Consider the following 22599-nt stretch of genomic DNA (forward strand, 5'->3'; position numbering starts at 1 on the left):
TGCTGTGCTGGTCGATGTGCTTGTTAAATTGACTTGGTGTTTATGTTTTAGTTAGAACTGATGACACCGGCATAAGTCAATATTACTTATCACTGTCCTTGGTCTGATTCTCAGGATAAGAATCACATACTTCTGATCATGATCTGTTGGATGGACATCAGGAGTAAATAATAACTTATAAATAAGGATTTATTACTGACTGGTAACAACCATGGATAACCATAAGCTTCCTTCAGGACATTTGAACCAATTGTATCTTCCTTACTCCTCTTTTCAAGCCATTTGCTATTCCCAATATTTCATTTGTTCTGCCCTTAAAGACTCTCTCACTCTTTTTCCAGTACAACGATAACAAGTATAGATCAAACTTTATTTCTCCATAAATACGTTATCTGTAATGCTGAGGCACTGTACAGACATGTTCTTGCTTAAAAATTTTTTTTTAAAGTAAGTCTTTCGGCCCTTAGGTCATATGGATGGAAATCACTCACTTTATCAATGTACTAAAATGAAATGAAGCAATCTAATTGTCTAAGAAATCATGCATTTGCCGAAAAAGAAGCACAAGCTCATCTAGCTAACCTAATAATCCAATGTCTTCACATTGCACTAGAGAATATGAAGGGCCAGAGAGGTGATGTGGCTTGTCTGAGGTCATATGCTTGCTTAGAGCCAGAAATGATGATCTGCGGATATTGTAAAAGAAGATATGAAGTTCTTACGCATTTACGGGGAGTAATTTGTCCAAAGTTTCTGAGTACCCATCCTCCTTTTGTTAAATATATGATTCTCTTGACTACAAACCCTCCTAGAATTAAGATAGTTTGGGGGATCTTGAGAAGGTCTTCCTTCCCCTCCTTCTCCATCCCCCCCGCAGTTCTTGGTTCTTGAATTCAGGGCCTGGGCATTGTCTCTGAGCTTCTTTTTCTCATGGCTAGCACAGTACTACTTAAGCCTCAGGTCCACTTCTGGCCTTTTCAGTTTATGTGATACTGAGGAATTGAATCCAGGGTTTCATGCATGCTAGGCAACCCCACTACCACTAAGCCACATTCCCAACCCTTGAGAGGGTCTTTGTTGCCACTCTAAAATATAGTTGTTTCCTTGCATTGCCTTGAGCTGGTGAGGGTAGGTGTAGTGGTAGCTGAAGGAGAGGAAGAAGCATAGGGAAGATGAAGAGAGAACCAGGTCTCTGTGCACACAAGAGAATTAACCATTAATAGCCCGTGATGTTGGTTTCTTGGTCCAGCTGTTTCAGTACTGAAGACAAATTCCTCTGGTTTGCCTCCTACATTGCCTAGCCTGGGAAAAGGAATGACTTAAAACAAAACATGGGCCAGTTGTGTTTTAGGGAGATCTACTTTTTTTTAAAAAGATAAATTGTAGGGGCTTAATTTGGTTGTCTGTGCCCTTGATTAAAAAACAAAACAAAAAACAGTTTCTATTGCTGGGGAAAAATATTTTGGACATGACCCCAGGAAAATTTACTCAAGTCCTGAGGTCACTTTAGAGAATTTAATGAAAAAAAAGATTTTTCATTGTATTATTAAACCATTGCAATATATATATATTATTTATTACATTCCTATGATGAGTCATCAGAAAAATAAATTTAACATTTCTATATAAGGATTACTTTAAATGTCACCTTGAGAGAGGGCATGGTAGACGTGTTGAACTGAAACCCCTTTGTTCAACTACTTAAAAAAAGAGTAAAAATAGAAGACCAACTGCTAACTATGCCATGTGGACCCACTGCTTACTAGATTTACAAGCTTGCATTTGTAGCTTGTGATTTCATACTCATGGTCCATAAAATAAGCATAATCCTATCACTAACCTCATAGGGATATTGTAATAGTTGAATTACTTCTTATAAAATTATAGGATAATGTAGCAGCATATAGTATGTTCTTAAAAATGTTGTATTTAATAACACTTACATCAGTCCTTTCCATGGGAATGTTGAAGAGGGAATCGGCCATGAAAATTAATCAGTTTTGTGCATGAATACAATGAAAGTATTTGATTTAGATCATTTTTTACAATGTTAACTGAGGCTTCTTGTCTCACCTCTCCTAAAACTCAGTGTCTTATGTGTAAAATAAAGTAGTGACATCAATTTCATATGGTTGCTATAAAGTATAAATAACAACATTCAATGGTTTGATTTTTTCCCTTCAAACTTTCTGTGTTGGAAACTTAGTCCCTTAATTCTTATGGTTTTGTTTATTTATTTTGTGTATTTGTTTTTGTTTGTAGTAGTGAAGATTGCTAGAGCCTCCTGCTTGCTTGGCACTCACATTTGATTCACACAACTCAGCCCCCTTCCAAATAATATGTTTTTTGGGATTGGGAAGGCAAATGGGATTAGATGAGCCCATAAAGGTAGCATTAGATGATTAATAAGAAGAGGAAGAAAGGAAGCCAGCATGCATATTCTGTCTTGACTTGGGATATCCTCTGCCATGATAAGATGTAGCAAGAAAGTTGCTATCAGATACTGGTGTTATATTCTTGCATGAACTCTGAACCCAACATCCAAAACCATACTTTAAAGACATCACCTGTTATTTAGAAATCACCTCATCACAGTTACAGCAGAAGAAAGCAGATTACAGGCTAGAACATAGAAAACACGGTGCCTCATGAAGAAATGCTCAACATCTCTGGCCAAAAAAGAAATGCAATTCAAAATTCACCTCACTCCAATTAGAATGGCCAGGATCAAAAAATCTAATAACAACAGATATTGGAGGGGATGTGGCCAGGAGGGATCACTGCTACACTGGTGGTGGGAGTGCAAACTCGTTCAACTACTATGTAAAGCAGTATGGCAGTTCCTCAAAAGACTAAACATAGAGCTCCCCTATGAACCAGCAATTCCACTACATAGCATTTACCCAATCATCCAGAAATAAGGACATACTAAATCCACTAGCACAATGATGTTCATTGCAGCACTATTTACCATAGCAAAGATATGGAACCAACCCAGATGTCCCACAGTTGATGAGTGGATCAACAAGATGTGGTATTTATACACAATGGAATTCTATGCTGCTGTCAGAAAGAATGACATCGCCCCATTTGTAAGGAAATGGAAAGACAGAAAAAATCATATTAAGTGAAGTAAGCCAGACTGAAAGGAACATAGGCTGAATGATTTCCCTCATTTGCCATAATTAATAGAAACCTTGGGCTCTCCTGGCAGAGACTGACAATAGAACAAATCTAGATACATAAGTCCATATAGTATGATGCTAAATGTAAGGACCTCCAGGATATAGAAACAAAAGCCATATAATGAGTGATTGTTGTCCTTAATGTACTATGTTATCTCTCATCTCTTTTGCTGTCCCTTGGTTATCTCATATTGTTACAGTATTTCAGCTTGTTATCTTATATATTTTATATATGCTAATTGGTTATTTGAAAGAGGATAGAGAAGGGGGGAAATCAAGATGAGTTGGGGGAGGGGGGAGGGAAATGGGGACCATGACATGAGAAAAAGTATCAATATTTGTGAAGTAATGTACCTTCTATCTGGTGAATATAATGTAACCCTTCTGTTAATTACAATAAAAATATGGAAAAAAAGAAAACATGGTGCCTGATACAGTATAATTGTCAAAATATCCATAACCTGTTCTTTTCCCAGACAAACTGCATCAGAAAAGAATGCAATGATTTTGAGTCAGAGATTTCAGAAAGATAAGGAAAATTAACCCAACAAATATATATTGAGAATCTACAATGTAGTAAGCCTTATGCTTGGCACTTGGGACAGAATGAAGCATGAGTTCTATAAAATAACCTTGAATTATACGATAAACACTGACCTTTGTGGGAGAGAGACCTTTGTTTACTATTCAGGAAGCTATAGAAGGAAACATCAGTGATTATCATCTCTTGAAAGAGAAGATCCAAGAAAGTTTTAGAGATGGAAGTTGCTCTTGGATGCTTCTCTCTGCTTGAGTTATTCTGCCAAGCCTTATCATACCATAGCATAGCACCCGCACTGCTTGCTTCACTCCCCATGGGGAAAAGAGAAGTCTAAGGAAATTGCTTGCACTGATTAGGCTAATTTCACTAGCCCATCTGTCTCCATGGCTCAAGATCTTCACATGTAGTTCCAGATCTCTTCAAAACTCAAAACCAAATATTGGTTCTCACTAAGAACTTACTGGCTGATTTAGTGAAATCTGAAAATATGGCTGCCTGCCAGAGTGCTTTGTAGAGCTCAGAATCATACGGTTCTTCCTTTGGGGAATTTAAATTTTACCCCATCAAAGCTATCTCAAGCCAAGTGAAGAACTGGTAAGAAAAGAAGAAAATCTTGTAGAAGGGATACACATGCTGGGATGGAGAAAGTGTTAACTTGGAGTTGGGAGGACATAGAGGCAGTGAAGAAAGCTGTTATTTCTGAAGTCATCAAGACCTTGTTCTCTCATCTTAGTATCTTTCAAGATGTTACCAAAGCGTTCTATGCCTTGGTTTCTCTCACTGCAACAGAGGATAATAACATTAACAACTTATATGGTTGAGTATAATTAAGGTTGATCTGAAAATATTCCAGGGGCATGGAATGAGGTGTGGTTCCATGATCCTGCTGGATGGGGATGGCAAGAAAAAATGTGCTGCAATTTACCGAGTACCTTACCAAGGAGACAGAAGCAAATAAATAAAGAGAAAGTATTAATGAAGGATATGAGTGCCAGACGCTTCCCACACATTATCTAATTAAATCTTGACAACATCCTTTAAGAAGTGGACTCACATAATGTATCCTTTGCAGATAAGGGAACAAATGGAGACTTTAAGTTTTTATATAGCCCACAGATGACAGAGTTGAAAACTCACATGTCATCGAGCTAATTCTCCAAATTCTTTTTTTTTTTTTTTGCCAGTCCTGGGCTTGAGCTTAGGGCCTGAGCACTGCCCTTGCACTTTAGGCTAGAGCTTCTAGCACTTGAGCCAAGGCACACTTCTGAGCTCTAAGATTGAGCCTACTCAAGAACTGACCTGGTCTTTGTGCCAGCTAGGCAAGCACTCTACCAATAGGCCAACCCCGGCCCTCAAATTCATTTTTCTATCCATTCTTCAAAAGGTGAAGAGGAAGTGGAGGCAGGGATCCGCCAATCATGAAGTAAATGAGCGTTGGAAAGAGTGAGTAGAGAGGTAATGAGAGTCCTTCATGATAGATACAAGACTACATTCAGCATTGAGTTCAGCTCACTAACACACACACACACACACTCACTATGAACAAAACGTGGGCTCTGGTGGTTCATGCCTGTAGTCCTAGCTACTCAGAAGGCTGAGATCTGAGGAGCACAGTTCAAAGCCAGCCCAAGCACAAAAGTCCCTGAGACTCTTATCTTCAGTTAATCACCAGAAAACCAGAAGTAACACTGTGGCTCAAGTAGTAGATTGATAGCCTTGAGCTAAGAGCTCAGGAACAACACCCAGGCCCAGAATTCAAGCCCCACTACCAACAAAGAAAAAACAATGAACAAGACCAAACTCCTTTATGCCAACCATATTCTAAGACAGTAGGGGACCAGCATCATTCTACATATAGCATGGCATTCATAATTGCAGATTCCTATGTGTAACTGGAACTAGGAAAATTGAGGGGACAAATCGAGTTAGGATAAATGGGAGGAGCTGTGATGAAAGGTATATTGTACATCTAAACTGACATTGAATTGACGTCCCTTTGTTCAATTATTTAAAGATAATAAAAATAAATTTAAATCCAATCAAACAAAGAAAACCTTGCAGAAAGTTATCTCAATATCCTAGCACATGCACCGAGTAACATTAAAGTTCTCTTACATTTTGGTGTCCTAGAGTCTTCTGGTCAAGGACAGGACCCATAGCCCTGCTGAGTATCTCATTACTGCTCAATAAGTGTCTAATTTTAAGACAATCTAGCAGTTAATTCATGAACACTGAGAAAAATACTGAAAAAGCTAAAGACAACTTTTCCTGGCTGAGGACCAAAATGTGTAAACCAAAGTTTTTTTTAGGATAATCTTATTTTCACCTTGTCCATCCAGTGAGAAACATGTAAGGGGTAAATTCAGGAAGGAAGGCAGAAAAGCCACGTGGGAGAAGAACTGAGGGTCAAATACTAATCATAACAATGTGTGAGACTCTGTTAACACATCTAAGTCATTACAAGAGAAGCTTTGCTTGTGCTTATGGAGATGGGATTTTAAAATTGGCTGAGAAATTCTATTCTTGGTTGAGAATAAAAGATGATTTTGACATCTTTTCAAATGCTTCTTGCTAAAAGCTCAAGGGAAAAATAATGACAAACTAATTCACTTACATCAGGATACAAATTTTCTGGAAGAGTAAATTCCAAATCTGGATTTGATCTAGCTACAAGAGGGCTTTGTTATGAATATTTCCAATCTACTTCATTTTGAATCAAAGTCTCTAAATCTGTGAGTCCAAATAGTTATTTTCATCTGGTCTTTTATTCCTTGTGAATTATGATTTCCATACTAAAAAGTATTAGAAAGTTCATGTGAACAACTATGTCTGACACTAAGCAAAAACTACATAGAATATCCAGGAAAAAGGATAAAAAGAAAAATGTTAGTCAAGTCCCAACTTTTTAATAATAGTGGGATATTTTAAACCGTGCTATTCTTACAATAATTTTCTCCATTTTATGAAGGAGTCAGCAAAGACCCAACGAGATTAGAGAATGTGCATTGTTAGTAAGTGGTAGACATGTTTTGCTCCCCGAGAGGAGACGGTGAAGGATCTTGACATACTGGGAGCTGAGAAGAGAGCAAAGGCCTGGAGTTTGAGTTAGAAAGCCAGGCTTGATATTCAGAGGCATAAGCAAGCAAACTTCAATGTCCAAACTGTGTCTGTGTAGCTTAAGGAGTCAGATTACTACCAAGAAAAAGCACAGAGAGAATGCTGCATTGCCTAGAACACATGATAGCAATGTCCTCTGACTTTGAACAGTGATCCCAGAATAGGTATTTATGCCTGGTTGGTGCTGCCTACTGAGCATGAGTGGGTGAAGCAGGCTAAGCAGATGAGACAAATCTCTCTAGGTCTGTGGAAGACTTCGAGTTTGAAGAAACACCGGAATTTTTGCATTAGAAATGGAATTTAGGAAAAAGAACTGTGCATCTCAGAGGTGGGGCAGAGACTATGAATCTGCCTGGCAGTAAGTTGATAAGGAGGAATTAGGTAAATTATAGAGTGCTTATTCTGGACTTGGAAGCTTTAGAGGAGGTCAATGTGATCCAAGTGGGGGATGTAAATTATTTACCAGGTTATGGAAAAAAAGGAAACCTATATATCCTGGCTTGTGATGAGAAGAGTATCATTTATAAAAGCCAGGAATTCTTATTGAATCTCAGTATTGGTAGTTAAGTGAAATGAGAGAGAACTAAATTCCGGAAGGACTACGTTGTGAGTGTAACTGCAGAAGGAAAATCTATCTTCGTTCCTCACAACTGATATTAGACAATATGGACTTTGACAGTGACCTGGTTCTTACACAAAAGTAAATATGAGTTACCCAATGTTGTCTGTGGCTGCTCCCAAGTTTTCCCATGTGAGAAATAAGATGGGTGGTTCTTCCCATACCCAATAAGCAGATCAATTCAAGGAGAATATCCATTGCATCATGGTTGAAAACCACAGGAAGCCAGTCCACAACAGACTGACTTGCTGATTTACACAATTAGCAATGTTAGCATCTGCTTTTCTTTAATGGCATCGAGCCAACACCTGGAAACAAAACAAACAAAACTCAAACATTCACTGACATGAGAGTTGGGTTTACAATTTCTTATAAGCCATCCAGCTTGCAACCCACCATCACTTTCTGTCTGCCCCATGGGCTGGGGTGGAGATATTGTTCATCCCTTGGGTGGTATCTGGAATTACTGTGCCACTTTATTGAATGCCATCCAGAGGCGAAAATCCTTGCTCTGGGTTTTTATATATCTACCAGCAACATCAGGTTTTTATTAACAGGGGAGACAGCTTCCTAATGAAATATGGACCTTAACTTCCTTTTATATTTGGTAATATCCTGAACTCTTTATCCAAATGAAGCATAAAGCACTTACAACTGTGTTTTGCCATTGCACTGACCGAGGAATATATTCATTTGCAGTAACATGGGATTCAATGGAGTGGAAAATAAGCTCTGAAAATTGCTCTTGCCACGAAATTGTATCAATAAATAGGAAAAGCCCATTTAAATTTCACTGACCAATCTGCCCCCTGTGACAAAAATTAATATGGCCAAGTGGTGTGTATTGAAGGTAAGAAGTAGGAGACAACAGCAGCTGAGCCAAGTCGTGAATCAAGCCACCCCACAGAGATATCTGTTTAGTGTGGATAACTTAGTTTACTGTTCACAAAGCTACTGAGATTGTCTTTGTGTGGGGGTGGGGAGGTGTTGGGGTCCTATGAATTTGATGGAGGCACAAGCCTTAGGGTTGTGTGAAGCAGGAGGAGAGATGTAGATATACCCATTTCTAAGTCACTGCCTACATTCTTCCTACTGTATCTCTGAATGTGCAAAGGCACATTCCCCAAAGGCATCTAGACCAGCATAAGAAAAACAAAAGCAGGCTCATAATATACTTCTCTGAGTCAGTGTGACTTCTGGCTGTTAATTTCAATACATAGTACCATAATCTTGTAATAACATTCTACCAGACATATCTGAAAATAAACACATGGCTGATCTGTGGTTTTCCTATGTGGAGATGAATGAAGTATCAAGTTCAGGTGTAAAGAAGTCAATTACAATGTTAAAAATGTGAAGAAACGACAAAGACTTGTGATTGATGATATGGAAATAGAGTTAAACTAAGAATCAGAACTGACAGTTTCTGCATGGTTTTAGGCAAACTGTATAATCTCTCTGAGCTCAGTTGCCACACTTGTAAAATGGGTTTAGGAAGATCTGTGCTGTTTGTGTGTCCCAATTGTTAGATCAAATGAGATTGTGGTGATAAAATTAATTATAAGGATCTTTTAATGTTTAAGATACTATTAGTATTTTCCACCATCAGCACTGATGTAGAAGAAGAACAATCACAAAAGTAAATTACAGCTTTAAGACAGACTTTGTGACTAAGAGTAGAATTATGTGGTGAAAAATAATGTGAGGCACTGGATTCCAGTGTAACATCTATTATAATGGCACCAAGAGCCATTACAATAATCTTCCAAGTTTCCTCTTTAATGCCTCTCTTGAATCATCTATTCAATGTCCATGAAACTTGCTAGTGATGATAGAGTCCTTTTTTTTCCCTAGATACCCACTGAGATTTTTAAGTATTGGCCAAGATGTAAAAGCCGTATTTTCAGGTGCTCCCTGGCATAAGCTGGCTATAGTACCTCTGTTCCTTACAATCAGAAGGACTTGTAAAGATACTTTTAATCTTAACATGCAGAATAGCAATCAGACAAGGAACTCCCCAGGCTTCTTGCTTGTTGTCTAAGCCCCTCCCTAGCTCTCTAAATGGTTGTCAGGATGCTCTGTCAAGTGGCAAAGCCATGTGTTACTCAGAACCATATCTTCTCCTTCTGTGTACTCTTGTCAGACTGTCCCTTTCTCTCTGCAGGGTTTCTGTTGCTCTCATTAGTCAGAGTCTAGCAGATGATCCCACAGACATGTAGCAGGTGGGACACGGAAGGGAACATTGACTTGTAATCTAGGTCCCATTAGCAACATGGGTAAAGGAGTCTGTGCTGTGATTTTTGTGCTTTTCATTATTTGCCAATTATTTTCTAGGCAGAAGTGAAATTTCCTCACTTAACCATTGGGAGAACTTTCTTAGTGCAGAGTCAATGGTGAACCCCATAATCTACAGGTCAATATCAAAACTTCAGCTTTGACTGCCTTGGCCAAAGCACCATAGAACCTCTAGACTTCACAACTGATGAATAGAATTCCTGAATAAAATATGGAAAAATATTTGTTTGGAAATACCCCAAATTACAGACAAACGAAAGTCCTTTCATCATCACTCATCATCCCACGTTCCTCACCAGAAAAGTACACTGTCGGTGCATTTTTAAATAGATGTCTGGCTGCATGTACAGCATGATGAGTGGGAATTCTGCTGAAGTGTCATTGGGTACCCCTGAGTTAGCTGAAGTGTCACTGCACACCTCCCTGCAGGATTCTCTAAGAGACCCTACTGCCCTCACTCACCCTAAAATTCCCTTTCCAAGATGTGTACTAGAGGAAGTACATTTGTGATTGTTGGTTTAAAGAAAGAATGGTGTAGTTTTTTTTAACATTTCCAACTTCACAGGGAACCAGAGTAGACATTTTACTTTAATCCTCAGTCAGTTTAGAAAGGCTTCCATAAAATTGCTTCTGTATTTGGGTATGTGAGGGGGTGGTATCTGCAAAAAGAGGAGATTGACATTTACTTCACTAATTGGGCATCTGTTTAGAAATTGAACTGACTGGGTCTCTACTGAGCCCCAATTGGAGAAGAATGAAATACAGAATTAGATAGAAAAGGGTGCAAATGTACCAGCAACATATTGATTTCAAGAAAATAAAGGAATTTCCTGTGCCTCAAGTAAACATAAAAGGAAGGGAATTTGAATATTCTGGCTATTATCTGACCACCATGGATGACTTCAAGAGACTCTGTTTTCTCAAGCATAGGTTTTTGTCCACTAGGAAAATGAGGCAGAAGAAAAGAAATTGAAGGCTTGAATGTAGTTCAAGATGAATTTACTTTCATTCCTTAAAGAAAGGTGCCTTCCAAATTCCATGGCATCCATAGCCAAGGAATGTCAGAAAAGAGAGCACCCAAGATTCCGAGGCTCCATTTTAACCTAACTCCCGTGTAATCCTTGCCTTCACCTGAGGCTACTTTTTGACCTCTCCAGTATAACCAATTTCTTCTAGCCATGTTGAGGCTGAATTACATGAAGATGAAGGATATGAGATTGTTCATTTAATCTCTCGTGAGTGGAGAGGGCCAAGATGAAGTGTTTAATATGTGTGCGACAGATCAGAAAGCTATTGGATCATTCCTGTATATTATTAAGGACTTGGAATGGGAAATAAAACCAGTTATTAAAAAATAAAGCAGTGACTGAAAAAAATCAATTCTACATTTGTATTCCAATAAATCAGACTTCTCAATAAACTAGTTATATTTAGAAGTTATAGTATTATTTGCACTTTCAGTATTAATAATGTCACAATATATACATTATATTTTTCTCTTTCAGTAATATGTCTGAGAGATCTTTATATGTCAATACATTTGGATTTTGTTGTGATTAATAACTGCAGCATAGACTTCCACAGTACTGTATTCCTGTACTGTATTTAGCAGTCATTATTTGATGATAGGCTTTCAAACATTGTGGAATAATAGACTGGGAGAGAGGGAAAGGTCTGATGTAGTTGTCTTAAGTAGGGTCATAGCTTCTGGAATGATTAAGAGTTGGGAATCCCTAGTATTCTCTATTAATGAAATCTAAATATGTGGAAATAGGATAAAGTACCCAAATAAGTTGCAGAAGAATATAGTTGTCCTCTCCTAGTCAGGAGCCAGTGGCTCACACTCACAATCATATAGTTATTCAGGAGGCTGAGATCTGAGGATTGTAAGTTTATAACCAGTTTGAGCAGGGAAGCCACCGAGACTTTTTATCTCCAATTGACCATCACAAAGCCAGAAATGGTAGAACACTAGCCTTGAGCAAGGAAAGCTCAAGGATAGCGTCCAATCTCTGAGTTCAAGCTCCAGGACTGGCAGATAAAAAAGAAAGAAAGAAAAAGAAAGAATAGAAAAGAAAGAAAGAAAGAAAGAAAGAAAGAAAGAAAGAAAGAAAGAAAGGGGAGAGGGAGGGAGAGAGGGAGGGAGTAAGGAAGAAAGGAAGGAAGGAAGGAAACAAAAGAGAAGCAAAAAGAAATTGTCTTCTCCTTATCTCACCAGAAGCCTTACCATACCGAGTTGTAAGGAAAGCGATCTGTTTTCTCACTTTAAAAATTCCTTTTTTTTAAAAAAAAAACAAAACAAAAACAAAAACCTTTTCCTTCTAAACTTTGGCTCTATGTCAAACAACCAATAGCATCTGTGAAGTTCTTAGAAAATTTGAAATGGGAATTTGAAACAAACTCAGCCATTGATTAAAACAAATCATCCCCTTCCCCTTTGAATGAAATATTTTATATGCATTTTTCATACACATAGATTGTAACCTCTAATTTAAAAATAAAGCCTTCAGAACAGCAGGGCATTTTTCTGGTGATACTTTGCCTCATTGCCAGCAATTACTGAACAGATGTAAGGGTAACCAAATAAATACATGCAATATTAACGGATACAATGCTGAGCTCAGAATATATTAGTGTTTCATATTTTGGAGGATTCCGTTCACCTTGGGCAAACTTCTGTAAACACATCTTGAAATTTCAAGATCTCTTCCTCCTAGTCTGAACCATTTTGTTTTTTATTATTCTTTTTTTGTATCCTCCTATGAAACTTAAAAATAGGGGGACATGAGATTTTCATTCAATAAAACTCGCCCTACAAAGTCTTGTCTTTGTTTTCTCCCAAGAGTAAAAGAATCTGACATTGTCTCCCATCCACTGTAAGTAGGATTATTATATTTTTCTGCTTTTCTTATTTTTTTATATTGCTTGTACTGGCCTTCCAGAAATCCTGCTCTTGAACTATGTGGTGGGGTTGAGACTGGTCTTTGCTGTGTAGCCTAGGATGATCTCAAACTTGAGACCCTCCTTCTTCAGCTCCCAGAGTACTGGAATCTATTGTTAAATTGTTAGCAACAAGCCCATTATTGTTGTATTTACATCCTGACCCCATGAGTGCTAATAATATAAACATATACTCCTAGTCAATGTTGGAAGAAGTGGCTGCTTCAGACCATTATTTTTCCGGTTTCACTATTCTATTTTAGTCTTTTGCTTACAAATAAAGAAAGGCCTAATTTCTACTGAAAACTTAGCACCCAGATATGCCACCTGCCAGGGATTTTTTTTTAACTGAGAGGAAAAAATTAAACATAAGTCACTTGGCATGTCTGACTTTTTTTTTAATTAGGAGGATTTAAAGAATCACAGAACCAATTGAAGAAGAAATTAAACCCTAGAGCCCATTCCTCGGTCTCTGTGTGGGTCAACACTTGGCTTTCTAATCATACTTGCTCTCTTCTGTTGTCATGGTTTTTCAGACTAAAATGTTGGTTGTATTCTTCACTCTAAACAATTAATTCCAGTAATAATTCTCAATACAACATTTTATTTTCTCTTTTCTTTTTTTTTTCTTTTCTTTTTTTTTGTGTGTGCCAATCCTGGGGCTTGAACTTATAGCCTGGGTGCTATTCCTATGTTTTTGTTTGTGTTGTTGTTTTGGTTTGGTTTGGTTTGATTTTTCTCAAGCCTAGCCACTCTGCCACTGGAGCCAAAGCTCCATTTCTGGCTTTTTGCTGGTTAATTAGAGATAACGAGTCTTCTGGATTTTACTGCCCAGGCTGTCTTCCATCTTTTTCAGCCTCCTTAGTAGTTAAGATTACAAGGGTGAGCCACTGGTACACGGCTATAGTTTCTCTTTTAACTTTCCTAAGAAGTAGAGTTGGGAACGTTTTGTTATTTGTCTGTATATATCCACAGTCTCTGACCAAATCTTGGTACTGGTAAGTGAAATAATAGGTTACATTGAAGACATTATTCTTTTTTCATACAAGTCAGTTTTATTTTTTTTATCATTTGTAATTTTTTTTCCCTAAACAATACTTCTGCAAGTGCTCAAGAACATATCCAGAAAGGATAAGAGTGAGCAACTTCTCTAAGTAAATTTATCTGGGAAAGTGTGATTTGGTGACCAGGGTGGTAATAAGATGAGATTTTAAATGAGCACATGGATGGTTCTAAAACATTTGGGTGTGAGCCTGAAGGCAACAGAAATCCTTATAGAACAAGAGTATCATCACATGTTACAGTTTTATTATGTATTTATTTATTTGTGGGTCATGAGATTTGAACTCTTCAGCTCATGGCTACTGCCCTACCCTTGAGCCAAGCCTCACTTCCAATTTTCTAGAGGTTAATTGGAGATAAGAATCTCCGTCCTTTTGTGCCCGGGCTGGCTTTGAACCTTGATCCTCAGTTCTCAGCCTCCTCAATAGCAAGGATTACAGGCCTGAACCACCGTGCCTGGCAAAATTTTATTTTTTAGTATTTATTTGTATTAAGTAGTTGTTTGAAGGGGTTTCAATTCCAAAAGTTGGGTTATGAGTAGAAAGCACTTTGTTCAATGTTATGCCTCATTTTATGACTTTAAAACTCATACGATGTAACTCTCAATATCAATGGACTTAACTCTCCAATTAAGCGGCATAGACTGTCTAGTTGAATCAAAAAGCAAGATCCACCATTCTGTCTTCAAGAGACACATCTTGCCCCCCAAAACAAACATTTTTTGAAAGTGAGAGGGTGGAAAAAAGTTTACCAAGCTAATGGCCCCCATAAACAGGCTGGAGTTGCCATCCTCATAACAGATAAAATAGACTTCAAACTAAAATTAGTGAGAAAAGACAAAGAAGGTTACTACATACTGATAAAGGGAACTATCTTCCAGGAGGACATAACCATCCTAAATATCTACACACCTAATCCCAGAGCACTGAACTTCAAGCAAACCTTACTTTCACTGAAACCATACATAGATCGAAACACAGTGATTGTCGGTGACCTTAACACACCACTCTCACCTACAGACAGATCAACCAGGCAAAAACTCAACAGAGAAACCTTAGAATTGAACAACTGTATAGACCAATTAGATCTAACAGACATCTGCAGATTATTCCACCCAGCAACAACACAATATATGTTTTTTTCAGAAGCTCATGGAACATTTTCCAAATTAGGCAACATTTTATGGCATAAAACAAACCTTGGCAGATTCCCTGAACTCTCTCAGACCACAAGGGCATCAAATTGGAACTGAACACCCATCTCCACCAACGAAAACCCTGTAACTCATGGAGATTAAACAACACATTGTTGAATCACCAGTGGGTCATTGAGGAGATCAGAACCAATATCCATCACTTTATGAAACTTAACAGTAAGGAGCACACAAAATACCAGCTCCTTTGGGACACAGCAAAGACAGTACTCAGAGGAAAATTTATAGCTCTGAGTGCCTACAATAACAAATTGGAAAAATCGCAAACCAACAATTGAATGTGTCACCTTAAGCGCCTGGAAGAGGAACAACAAACCAACCCTAATACCAGTAGAAGGAAGCAAATTATTAAAATCAAAGCAGAATTAAATTAATTAGAGTCCAAAAAAAACTATAGAAAGAATCAACAAAACAAGGAGTTGGTTCTTTGAAAAAATTAACAAAATTGACAGACCCTTAGCAAATCTTACCAAAAAAAAGAAGGGCGCATACCTAAATAAACAAAATCACAGATGAAAATGGTAATATCATGACAGAAATTACCAAGATCCAAAGCATCATAAGGGAATACTTTTCAAACTTTTATGCCAACAAATTTGAGAATCTAGAAGAAATGGATGAATTCCTAGCCAATATTAACATAACCACACTGAAGCAAGAAGACCAAATCCAAATAAACAGGCCTATTTCAATCACTGAAGTAGAAATGGCAATAAGAGACCTTCCACCTAAGAAAAGCCCAGGGCCAGATGGATTCACAGCTGAATTCTATAAGGTCTTCAAAGCAGAGCTCACACCAATAATCCTCAAGCTCTTCAACAAAATGAAAAACGAAGGCTCTTTGCCAAACTCATTCTATGAAGCCAGTATAACCCTCATCCCCAAACCAGACAGAGATTCATCAAAGAAAGAGAACTATAGACCCATTTCTTGGATGAATATTGATGCAAAACTTCTCAACAAAATACTGGCCAACCGTCTACACCAACTCATCAAAAAAAAACTTATGCATTATGATCAAACAGGATTCATCACAGGGAGGCAAAGCTGGTTCAACATACGCAAATCAATTAATATAATTCAACACATCAACAGGACTAAGGACAAAAATCACACGATTATCTCAATAGATGCAGAAAAGGCATCTGACAAGATCCAACACCCCTTTATGCTAAAAGCTCTGGAAAAACTAGGAATCCATGGAACATTCCTCAGTATAATAAAGGCTGTGTATCACAAATCCACAGCTAGTATTATACTTAATGGCAAAAAGCTAAAGCAATTCCCTCTAAAATCAGGAACGAGACAAGGATGCCCACTCTCTCCACTCCTCTTTAACATAGTATTAGAATTCCTAGCCAGAGCAATAAGGCAAGAAGCAATCATAAAAGGAATCCAAATAGGGAAAGAGGAAGTAAAACTTTCCCTCTTTGCAGATAATATGATTCTGTATTTAAAGAACCCTATAGACTCCACTCCCAAGGTGCTTGAGCTGATTCAAAACTTTGGCAAGGTAGCAAGGTATAAAATTAACCCTCAAAAATCAACTGCCTTCCTCTATGCCAACAGTGAGAGGAACGAGCAACAATCAGGAAAGCAACTCCTTTTCCAATAGCCTCAAAGAAAATAAAGTACCTAGGAATTAACTTAACTGAGAATGTAAAGGACCTTTTTTATGAAGACTTTAAAACCCTGAAAAAGGAAATTAAAGCAGAACTGAGGAAATGGAAAAACCTCCCATGCTCCTGGATTGGAAAATCAACATCATGAAAATGACAATCTTGCCAAGGACTATCTACAAACTCAAAGCAATACCCATCGATATCCCAATGTCATTCTTTAAAGAAATAGAAGAGGCAATCCAAAATTTCATATGGAATAATAAAAGACCCCGGATAGCAAAGACACTTCTTAGCAGAAAGAACAGTGCAGGAGGAATTTCAATACCAAACTTTAGACTCTATTACAGAGCTATAATTATCAAAACAGCTTGGTACTGGCACAAGAACAGGCCTGAAGACCAATGGAATAGAACTGAGGACCCAGATATTAAACCACACACCATGGCCACCTAATCTTTGACAAGGGAGCCAAAAAAATAGAATGGAAGAAAGATAGCCTCTTCAACAAGTGGTGCTGGCAGAACTGGTTAAGCACCTGCAAAAAACTAAAGTTGCATCTTTCTCTGTCACCCTGCACTAGAATTAAGTCCAAATGGATCAAAGACCTTGAGGTAAAAGCTGATATACTGAAAACTTTACAAAAAGGAATAGGAGACACACTAGGCCTCCTTGGCACAGGTTGAAACTTTCTTAATAAGGACCAAGAATCACAACAAATCTGAGAAAGGCTGGATAAGTGGGACTGCGTTAAACTGTAGAGCTTATGTATGGCAAAGGACATAGCTAGTAAATTAATTAGGAAGCTTACAGAATGGGAGAAGATCTTCACTAACCATACAACGTACAAAGGCCTCATATCTAAAATATATCAACAGCTCAAAAAATTGAATTACTCCAAAACTAATCTCCAAAGTAACAACCATCCCATTAAAAGAAGGGCCAAAGACTTACAGAGAGTCTTCTGTGAAGAAGAAATAAAAATGGCCTATAGACACATGAAGAAATGCTCAACATCTCTGGTCATAAAAGAAATGCAAATCAAAACAACTCTAAAATTATGCCTCACTCCAGTTAGAATGGCCAGGATCAAGAAAACTAATAACAACAGATGCTGGAATGAATGTGGCCAGGATGGATCACTATTACACTGTTGGTGGGAGTGCAAACTCATTCAACCACTATGGAAAGCAGTATGGCAGCTCCTCAAAAGACTAAACATAGAGCTCCCCTATGACCCAGCAATTCCACTACTTGGCATTTACCCAATCGTCCAGAAACAAGGACATACTAAATCCACTAGCTCAGTGATGTTCATTGCAGCGCTATTTACCATAGCAAAGCTATGGAACCAACCTGGATGTCCCACAGTTGATTAGTGGATCAATAAGATGTGGCATTTGTACACAATGGAATTCTATGCTGCTGTCAGAAAGAATGACATCGCCCCATTTGTTAGGAAATGGAAAGACAGAAAAATCATATTAAGTGAAGTAAGCCAGACTCAAAGGAACATAGGCCCAATAGTCTCCCTCATTTGTCATAATCAGTAGCAACCTTGGGCTCTCCTAGCAGACATTTACAATAGAACAAAATCTAGAGACATTAGGCCAAATCATAGGACACTAAATGTAAGGACCTCCTGGATAAGGAAACAAAAGCCATATAATGAGTGATTGTGGTTCTTCATGTACTATGTTATCGCTCATCCCTTTTGCCATCCCTTGATTATGTCATATTGTTACAATTTTTTACTTTGTTATCTGATATATTTTATATGTGCTTAATTGGTTATTTGAAATAGGATAGGGAAGGTGGGAGATTAAGATAAGTGGGAGGAGAGTGGGAGGGAAATGGGGACCATGTCATGAGAAAGGGTATCAATGTTTGTGAAGTTGTGTGCCTTCTACCTGGTGAATATAACGTAACCCTTCTATTAATCACAATAAAAAATTATTTTAAAAAACAACAAAAACTCATAGGATGGCACCAGGAGCTGCTGGTTCCTACTTGTAATGCTAATTATTCAGGAGGCTAAGGGGGATAACGTTTCAAAGTCAGCTCAGGCAGGAAAGTCCGTGGGATCCTTCTCTCCAACTAAGCACCAAAAAGCTAGAAATAGAGCTGTAGCTTAAGTGGCAGTGATGCCTTTATGCAAAAAATTGAGAGGCAGAACCTATGCCCCTAGTTTAAGCCCCAGAACTGGCACCATGTGTGCGTGCGCACGCACACACACACACACACACACACACACACACACACACACAGCCATAAGATGGCAAAGGAAATTGGTTGAAGAAGAATTAATTGATAAAAAAATAAGTTAGAGACTCGGAGATGAGTAGTGTATGAAAATAACTCATGGAATAGAATTATATGAAACTCAAGTGGTAGTACTGGAGTTGGAGAAAAAGAGAAATGTGTTTAACCTATGTTGTGAAGGAAGAATTAATAGAGTTTTACTGCTTGGCTATGATAGTTTGTAACTGAGGAAAAAGGAATTCAGGCAGAAGGAACCTCCAGTTGTGATCATTGAAGAGTGCCAAGGTCAGTTTAGGTTTCTGAATTGTGTGATGTCTACTGTACATACTATATATATCCAAGCAACAATATCCAGTTTTGTTCTGGAGTTTAAGTTTTGAGTAATCAGCATGCATGCATGCATATATGTATATATGTTCATGTATATGTTTATATATGTATATACACACAAATCCACACAATGTATGCATGTATACATATATGCATACACACATGTAGACCTACACATGTATGTGTACATATGCATGTGTGCATGAGTCTATATGTGTAGAAACTCATTGATGAATAGATAAAGTTGCCTAGTAAATGTACAGAGAATTTTCACACACTGCCCTTGCTTCATCTTAGAGAACAGATTTTTAGGTTTCAAATCCATTGCTCAATGTTGCCAGTATTGATTTGTCCTGGATAGTGATAACTGAATATGCTGAACTTTTTTGGGGGGGGGGTCAGTCCTGGGCTTGAGCTCAGGGCCTGAGCACTGTTCTTGGACTTTCTTAAGGCTGGAGCTCTACCACTTGAATCTCAGCACCTCTCCCAGCTTTTTTTGTATGTATGTGGTGCTGAGGAATCAAACCTGGGTCTTCGTGCATGCTGGGCAAACACTCTACCGCTAGCCCTAACTCCCAGTCCATATGCTGAACTTTTTATTCTGCTTTCTGAACTTCACAAAACTACATCTCCCATTGTTACAATTATCTCATCAATTCTGCATAATCTATTTTAGTTTTGAGAACAATATAGACAAATGTCTTTTTCTGATGGCAAAAATACACTTCTTAATTTGAATATTAGTTATGCTCATATACCCAAGTAACATAGTACTTAAAATACAAAGCCCATTTACTCTTCATTAATGCCTTTTTTTGTGGCTTCATCCAATGACAGCTCCATGCCTTGTTACCAGATGGTAACCAGATGGTGGGCTGTTTTACTTGTAATTCACTTCCTTGACGACCAGAACTAGAATCTGATATCTTTGCCATTGTCTTGCTTTCTACCAAACATGCTATATAGCTATGGGTGCCTGACCACTTGTGAATTGTGGTGAGTGTTTATAGAATGAGTGTGGAGAGGACGGGCATTCAAAACTTGACTTGGAAAACTTGAAAAAAAAATACTTTTTTTTAAAATTTTCAAAGCAGCAGATAGCTGTGCCTTGGTGTTCTAAGGGATTCCATGTTCTAGATGAGGATTTGCTCATGCACATCTGTCACCTGTCTCTAAACCACATCCCTGGTTCCCAATAGGCATTGGGAAGTGACACAACTCTGAAGACCAGTTACTCACAGATTTCATTGTCACTGAATAAATTAGTGCTATCATGTCTCCCAATTAGCCGTATTGGTCCAAAGACCATCCCAAGAATAACCATTTGCATTCTGGGGACTGGTTTCTCTTCTGGACTTCTAAAAAAAGACTCTATGGAGAAGTCATGCACGCTTCTCAAATCTATTAAGATGGGTAGGGTGCAATTCCTTGCCCCATTTTCATGCTGTCTGTGCTCAATCTTAGATATAGATGCTTCTCTATGAGCAAGGAATCCTCACTCACATTATCTAGAAATGTAAGCTTATCTCTCTACCTTTTTGCACTAGTGAAGACAAGCACAACTCTACCTTCACAGGGGAGTTTGTGGGGAGTGGAGCTGCTGATGTAAGCTGGACCTTTGTGACTTGCAGCTGGCTAGTTTGACCTTGGGCATATGACTTCTGTATTGATAAGAAATGCTGCCACTCATACTATCATATTGAAGGGTATAGTTCATTGTGTCCAGAATATACTTTGTTTATATGGCAAAAGTAATGTCAGGGGGGACAAACAACAACTGAGTCTAGAGGGTTAATTGAGCTCAGGAGAGAGATTGCTGACTGAAAGCAGGTGAGGGAGGGCAAAAAGCAATTTCTAAGTAGAAAAATGGTAGTCAGAATGAGTTCTGGAGACAGACATATGAATTCAAAACCAAGGACTTATGAATTCATTTTGGAATTCAGAAGGTTGCTGGAAACAGAAATTAAAGAACTGTAAAAATTGACCCAAAGTTTTGTTAAGTGTCTGGTTTTCTATTTAAATCCAGTCAACTTCATATTTGTAGAAATGGTTGATTCTTTGCAACCAAAGTAGAAACTGATTAATCCAGAGGCAGCAGTACAAGCGAAGGTGGCAGGTTGCTTTCCAGGCTCTGGCATTGCCAAGAACACTGCTGGTATGGATCCACGTACATTCTTGTATAAGTTAGAATGGCAGCAAATCTGAAAACTAAGAGCAATCCCAGTGAATAATTGCCTTTCCTGATACCATTCTCAGGCATACAAACTGAGAGTGGGTATTATACATTGTGTTCTATGTGCCACTCTAACCGAGTATGTTTCATCCTATCCTTTTCTCTCAATCTTTCTTCTAGCTTCTTTCTATGTCAGGCTCCACCCACTGCCCCTCCCCACCCCCAGCTTCTTTCTCTGAGGTTCTCTTTCTCAGGTTTCCTTATCTCTGTCTCTCTTTTAATATCTCTTAGCATCTTTCTATTGCTTTCAGCTTCTCCCTCCCAGCTTTTCTTGTCTTGGTCTCTATCTGTCTATCTATCTGAATGATAGAAATGACTACCTCTTGCCTGTTTCTCCCACATTATCTCACTTCATCTCTTCCCCAAATACATACACACCCAGGCTTTCTTGGAGGCTACAGGACTTTTCAGGATAATCTAGAATTTGTTTTAGGTTATCTATACAACATAAATGTTAAACTGAATGGGCTTAGGAAAGACCACAATTAACTAAACAAGAGGTAGGGAGAGGTCTGGGCAATTTTAGTGATGATGGCATCAGTTTAACCAAAGGTCAGAAGAAAAGCTATATAGACCATAGGCCAGGAGAGTTCAAGTACCACACAGCTTGGAAGCTAGAGTCAGAAATAGTAGAAATATTATTCTGACTACTTTCCTGTGAAGAATATCCAGTTGCATTTGATTACATGTCTTTGGTGAGAGGGGAGGACAGGGTGGGAAGGGGAAAGGGAGGCTCTGACCCGTTAGGTTTCCTGAAAGCAGAGGCAAAGTCAGAATATGAGCGCATGTGATTTTTGTTCATTTTTGGTACTGGGATTGAACTCAGTGCCTTGCACTCATACTTGGCTTTATTGTTCATGACTGGTATGCCTCTACTCTGGTAATGTGCTGGTTAATTGGATATGGAATTTTGCAGAGTTTTCTGCCTGGGCTAACTTGGAAGGAAAGTTCTCCAAGTGTCAGTTTCCTGAGTAGTTAGTATTACAAGTGTGAGCCACAGTGAGCTTGCATTTGATTTTTCTAGGGCTTTCTCTCAGGAGAAATGATGTGAGAGTAGTAGAATCAGACTGTCCTCACTTTACCCTATAGTAGTAGAATCAGACTGTCCTCACTTTACCCTATAGGAGCTCTAAACATCAGCTGCTCCCAAGCTTGGCGAGTGCATGGAATAGCTTCTGTTTGA

This window comes from Megascapheus bottae, chromosome 10 (genome assembly GCF_031878675.1).
Source record: "Megascapheus bottae isolate mThoBot1 chromosome 10, mThoBot2.hap1, whole genome shotgun sequence".
Lineage (NCBI taxonomy): Eukaryota > Metazoa > Chordata > Mammalia > Rodentia > Geomyidae > Megascapheus > Megascapheus bottae.